Source organism: Nicotiana tomentosiformis, chromosome 10, assembly GCF_000390325.3.
Source record: "Nicotiana tomentosiformis chromosome 10, ASM39032v3, whole genome shotgun sequence".
NCBI lineage: Eukaryota > Viridiplantae > Streptophyta > Magnoliopsida > Solanales > Solanaceae > Nicotiana > Nicotiana tomentosiformis.
Window position 1 is genome coordinate 49,621,682 of NC_090821.1, and position 6,747 is coordinate 49,628,428.

The 6,747-nt window shown below is 32.0% G+C and overlaps 1 long non-coding RNA gene across 2 annotated transcripts; it reads right to left on the reverse strand.

Annotated features, from left to right (window-relative positions):
* Window positions 1-3,098: 3,098 nt before the first annotated feature.
* LOC104118248 (uncharacterized) lies at window positions 3,099-5,549 on the reverse strand. 2 transcript variants are annotated; one of them, XR_691231.4, is made up of 3 exons: window positions 5,305-5,503; window positions 3,562-3,945; window positions 3,099-3,489 (listed from the first exon to the last, which is right to left on the reverse strand). It is a non-coding gene; the product is annotated as an uncharacterized lncRNA (long non-coding RNA). The 2 variants fall into 2 exon arrangements; XR_011411685.1 differs by having other exon boundaries at window positions 3,099-3,945; window positions 5,305-5,549.
* Window positions 5,550-6,747: the final 1,198 nt, after the last annotated feature.

The window sequence follows — 6,747 nt, forward strand, 5'->3', positions numbered from 1 at the left end:
TTGATTGTTTGGTAGTGTAGCTGCTTATAATTAAAGCATAAGCATCTCTAGCGAGGTTGCATATTTGTGCACTTTCTTTATCTTGAAAAGATATAACTCTTGTCCGTTAAGTTCTTCTAGCAACCAATTTATTCCGAAAGTTACGGGAAGAAAGTTAAATTTCCCTTTCTTTTGGTACCATTATGTACATGTAAGCTTAACAAGAAAATCTCATGGAGTTTCGGTCATTGAAATGAAAAGTTTTAACAATCTGAATTACACTAACTACTCCCTAAGTTATTAGTAATAGATGGTTGGATTTGACTGTTCTATTGTATCAGCAACGTAAATCGTTCACAACATCAGTCGAGTACGGAAATTTCAACAGAGTTGCTCATACTTCGTAGTCACTATACATATTTGTACTCGTCATAGTACACTTCAATTGTCTATAGTTTATTTTCTTCTTCTTGAGCCGAGGATCTTTTGGAAATAACATTTCTATCCCTCTGAGGTAGAGGTAAGGTCTGTGTACACTCTATCCTCTCCATACCCCACTTGTGAGATTTTAATGGGTTGTTGTTGTTGTAGCATATTACACTTCAAATTGTGACCTCTTGAGTCTCGAGCATTGGACTGTAGCTCAGGGCTAAAGACATGATACTTTTACTTGCCAAGTGAGCAATTAGGTTAGAACAGAGCTAAAGTAATTGGGCCAAAGCCCAACTGGCAGTTTATACTTGGGTGATTTACAAAAATAAGACACTTCGGTGCCATTATTGATTTTTTGACCCTGCTTGCCATATGGACAAACTTCAAGATTAACAATTGTTGGCCCTCACTTGGCCATGGATAATACTTTTGACCTTTTACTTTAAAGATTTGCTCATGGGGCAAGCAGGAGTCAAAAAATTAAGACCATCCATTTTCAAGGTCATAGGGTGTAATTTCTTGTTAATACTTCATAGTCATTGTGCTTCAAGTCCATAATACTGTAGGTGAAATTACAACCTTTTGAGTAGACTCCTATATAAATACTTTTATAACGGGGAAAGTGCACAAATAGCTGTTTTTAGGATCCATATTTAAAGATTAGCCAAAATTTATAAAATCTTAAAGTTAAACCGTTTCAGAATCAACTTCAAATAGGCGCTGTTAAAGCTTGATTTTAGAGTCTAACTATAGACTCGAAGCTCTGAGTTTGAATGTAGTTCAAATTCAAACTTTAGGCTCAGCCGAGGCAAGAGCAAAGGTTGAAAAACAAGAAAAAAGAATTCAATCTCCCCCGCCAGAGCCTAACTAGAAATCTAAAGATTTAAAGAAGCGGCAGCAACATCATGAAGGGTGGTGAAGTTTGCCAAAATTGGTTAAACATTAAATAGTTTTTAAAAAAGGCACTCAAAGCGGCTATGTGGTGTCATTTCTACTTCTAAAAAAAAAATCCCACGTGAGCAAGTGCCAAGTTTAAGTCATTGGACCAGATAACATTTTTAAGTCCATAGTAAGAGATGCAGCACAAATGATAAGCTCATCTTAGTATATGCAGTAAATTTGATGGTGATCATTCAACTTTGTGTTCATTACACAAAAGTCATTTTTCTTTCTTTTGTTACGTAAAGGTTATTCAATTTTGTGTTTATTACTCAAAAGTCACCTTTCTTTCTTTCTTTTGTTACACAAAAGTTATTTTACTATGCTCTAGTTATCATAAATTATACTTTGACCAGATTTTACAAACCTTTCATCTGAAAAGTCTATTATGCCCTTGACATTATAAATCATCCCATTTATGCAATACTTTATATATTATATGCTATATAATATACTTTTACCCAAGTATTTTACTTATAAATGAAATAACTTAATATTATTTTTATTATATATTCGTACATTTAATTTTTTTCCACTTGTGGGATTTCACTGGGCTGTTGTTGTATTAGTACATTTAATTTTTTCTTAATATTTTCAAGATATATAAGTAGCATTATTAAATTTGCCAGTAACATTGCCGTTAACACATCTCAAGTCCACGTTCTTAATCATGCTTAATGAAATATGTTTAATGAAAACTAAAAAATCAAAGCTCATTGATTTATCAGCCAAGCCATACCCATTAAATTAATAAATAAAATACCCACATTTAGCAAAATGACACATCATATTAATACTTTTAAATACATATTATTAACAGATAAAGCTTTAAAAAACTAAATATTAAACACAAATATCTTTGAAACTTTTTTTAAAATTTGTATTGACTATAAAAAACTATCATTTGTTAAACAAATTTGTTTTTATTATTTTAAATAAATATTAAAAAATAAAATATTTTTTTATTTTTATATTTAAAATGTGTTCATGTTTGAATTTGATTAAACAAATTGAGTGCCATGAAAAAATTAAATATATGGATATATTATAAAAATAATAAATAAAATATTTTAAAGTTATTTTAGTTATAAGTAAATTACCTAGGTAAAAATATATTATATAGTATATAATATAGATGGTATTATATAAATGAGAGGATTTATAATGTCAGGGACATAATAGACTTTTCAAGTAAAAGTATTATAAAATCTGGCCAAGGTGACTTTTGTGATAAATAGAGCAAAGTATAATAATGTTTGCTTAACAAAAGAAAGAACGGTGACTTTTGGATAATGAACACAAAGTTGAATGATTTTTACGTAACAAAAAGAAGAAAAATGACTTTTACATAATGAACACAAAGTTGAATGACTACCAATAAAATTTACTCCAGTATATGGGGTGGGCCTATATTTGCTTCAACTTCTTGTTCAGGGCGGTTCAAACACCTAAGAGGCCTAAAGTCAAATTTTATTTGGAGGCCTTAAATTTAAAAAATAAAAAATCTTTTTTTTTTCAAAAAATCTATTCTTTTAATTTTTTGAGATGCAAAGTAAATAATTTTGTTATTATCAATTTTTTTCTAATAATTCTTTTTTGAATGGTATATAGCGTACTCATTTAATCTTTCTTGAGAATTGTTCATCTTACCAACTAGAAGCACGGGCCCAACATAAGAGACAACAACAACTTTTTTTTTTTCTTTTCTCAGTGTTATTTCTCTTCTTAGACTTTGCCTGCATAAGCACTAACGTAAAATAATATGATCTCATGTATTTATTCTATTCACTGAAGCATTATAAATTATAACACTTGCTAAATCAAATTGAAAGAAAATTAAAGCTGTCAACAAAAAGTTACAAACAATCACCATCTCTGCATGTAAACATCAGATATGAAATATCTTATACTCTTATAAGTAAAGAATCGCATTCAATGGATCTTCTACCACTTCAAAGATTGTTAAGCATGGATTGCTAGTAATGGTTCCTCTGGCTATAGGAGTTGAATGTACACTTCCCTTGATAAGGAATATATCATATCAGAGACATTTTTCATATATTTCTTTATTTACTGAATCAGATACAGTGAATGTGATAGTCCTTTCTCCTTCACATGCACATCCTTTCAGCACAAACTCTGCTTGAACGAAATTTTTTGCATTATTTGGGTATGTGTTAGATTTTGGTGCAATTTTAAAAAAGAAATTACCTTTACATAGTTCAAGACACGAACAGAGGGGCTCAACAGGATATTCCCAAGACAATTAAGCTAGCATTGTGAAAGTCTCCTCCTTCAGAACTTTTTATCACATACATATAATCAGCTGCCATCAAATGGAATCTAAGATTTCCTAATTAATATCCACATACTCAACGCACTGAGATCATATCAACAAAACAAAAGAATAGAGCTGATGAATCACCATATAATTAAAAAGAATTAGAATGTTGAGACTTTGTTGTGGTAAGTAATTTCCCCTAAAATGAGTAAAATTCTAAGACTCATTCAAAGATATTGAGTTGTTGACATTAAATGTAATTTACCTGTAAATAACCGACTGCGGGGCCAAAGCCGTATGGACCTAGCTGCGACCTACAAGAGCAAGACAAAGACTGTGATCAAAACATATGTTTTCTTCATTCCATGTGGAGGATTTGAACGGTAACAATCTTAATCAACCCTTCTATGAGAAAAGAAAAACTTAAATTGGGAACAAAAGTTCGGCAAATACTAAGATAAAGGAAAAATGAAAAGGTAAGACATAAAGATGAATACAACTTCAGGGACAGCGTGCAAGGACTATGATGACAGAAACTCTTTTTGCTATCATGAAGTTCATTAGAATCCATTATACAACCTTTTTCCATGAATAGAAAGACAAAGGTAGGTAATGAATTGGTGATTCTAGTTAGCTTTACAAACTGCTATTGTTTCATGAATAAAAAGACAAAGGTAAGTTGTGGAAAGTATTCCATATGTTGGTTTGTTTAACCTTCCCATTTGAAAACGCAACGATACCATTTAAGTTGTGTTTTTCTTGCAATTAAACAAAAAGTTTAGCCTTTACTTCTCTAAATTTAATTTGATGAACAATGATTGTAGTCTTGCAATATGCACCAAAAGATCAACAAAAGATGACATGAAACATCCTTCAGAATTATATATCACATAATATATATGTTGTTGTCCAGTAAATTCTTCAAACATCTTGTCTGCATTAAAGTTCTTTGTTCTATTTATTCAGGATAGTACCTTAGCATGACCAGTGTTGTAGTTGTATGTGAATGTATGCAGAAAATTTATGTAAAACTATTTGAACAAAGAGTCGCATCATGTACAGAATCAACCAAGAATAGAACGGAACATGTAAAAAAGAAGAGATGTATTCCAACTTTGCAGTTCTATGCCATTAGGTTACCAATTGATGACAATAGAGTGTTGCACTCTTGCAGCGAATATATCAATCAATAACCTGTAACCTGTTTGTTTCAGAGATAGATATTTTTGTTTTTTGGCATTTCAATATATTGCGCATAAAGAAAAATATAGCCATAAGCTTGAACCTAAATTCCAAAAAACGTGAGTTTCAAAATCTAAACTCAAAAACTTAATTCCAGTATATGAAAGCAAAAATCCATACGAACTACTAACTGTTAAAGTTACAAACTCATCAACAAAGATATCATGAGAATAATGCAAATTCAAAAATATAGGCAAGGTTTTCCCAATGGAGATTTTATCGAGCACTTTATGGGCATCACTAATCTTACAAGAGGATTTTGAAAGAGGTATGTACGAAAACATACAAAAACTTAGAGACTAGTGTATGTGTAAATCAATAAAATTATTATATGCATGTTAAAAATGCAACAATAACTTTCCAATGAACAGAGAAGTAGCCAATTAGCAATAACTCAGCGATTAAAAAAAGGAAACTGAAGAAAAAATTACCCGGACTGATTCATCTTAAATCCACAATATCAGTGTAATACCGTCGAGATGAATATCATTGTCAAGATCTGAGAACAAAAAAAACGGTCTTGGAGATGGGAAAAAAGCGTAGGAGTTGAATGAGGAAGCAGGCGTAGACCCAGAGATGAACTTGAGTTTCCATTTGAACCCTGTGACAAGATGTCACTTAGACACAAAAAACAAACGGGCTTTTATAAGTCAAGCGCGTGTATATGAGCGCTGCTAACGTGTAATAGCCGACTAATAAGTTTCTTCCATGTGAAATAATTGTCCACGTAAGATTCATGTGTACCGGGTAAATCCAAGTCAAACATATCAGGTTCAAGATTAAACTGCACAACCCATATAATTACTTTTAATCTTTACAGCCCTCAGTAAAAAAAAACTAACCTCACGCCCGTCTCCGTCTATCCTCTTCCCCTTCCAAAATCGATTGCTCCATTAGAGAGATTATGGAATCATCTACTAATTCTCATAAAAGATTGCTAACAACCTGAAATTCGTCCAAATTTCACTCTCGTCTTCGTTTATCATCTGCAATTTTTTATCTGAAGAAATTGTGAAGTCGATTATTTTGGGTGGCCTTCAGCATTGTAGATATAAAAATAGGTGTTTTGGAATTGTAGATATAAAAATAGGTTTTTTCATTTCTTTTTTTCGAATCTCGCTGACTGCGCTCCGGTGTTATTTTTTTTTTTTGTTCGCTTTAGGTTAAAATCATGTCAGTGGACGAATACATTGTTGTCCGCTTTCACCATAGTAAAATATTTACCGAATCTTCAGGTGCCAAATATGTCACTAATATAGAGATAAATCAGTTTTCTATTGACAAAGACCATTTCTCCCTGTTTGAACTTCAATATTACACAAGGGGGTTGGGTTATGTAACTGTTGGTTTTTTTTATGTCTTTAACCCTAATTCAAAAGAATTTATCTTGGTGGAAAACGATGAACAACTATATAATATTGCTTGTTACTGTAAGGAGGGTATTTTAGACTTGTACATTTCACATGTTGTTGAGATAATTCCTGATAGTGTGGTCCCAATTGGATATTTATGTGGGCCAGAGATTGTTGAAGAAAGTAGCAATACAATAAATAATTCATTTAGGGCAACAGTAGAAGATGGTCCAGACAGTATAAATAGACCACAACCTGTTGAAGAGCCTCCACTTGAAGAATTTGAGACTGTTATTGGTGGGGAAGGGGTTACTGCTGGTGAGAAAGATTTTTCTGGTAATGTAGAAGAGGAAGTTGCTAGTGTAGAGAATCTGAATGATGGAGAAGGAGCTGATGAAGAAGAAATTGTTTCAGAGGTAGCTAGTAGTGAGTCATATCTTGATGAAATTCCTGACGAGGATGATAGTGAAGTTGATAAAAAGGCTAGGACCTTAAGAAATGAGAGGAGAACCAAAAAGAATG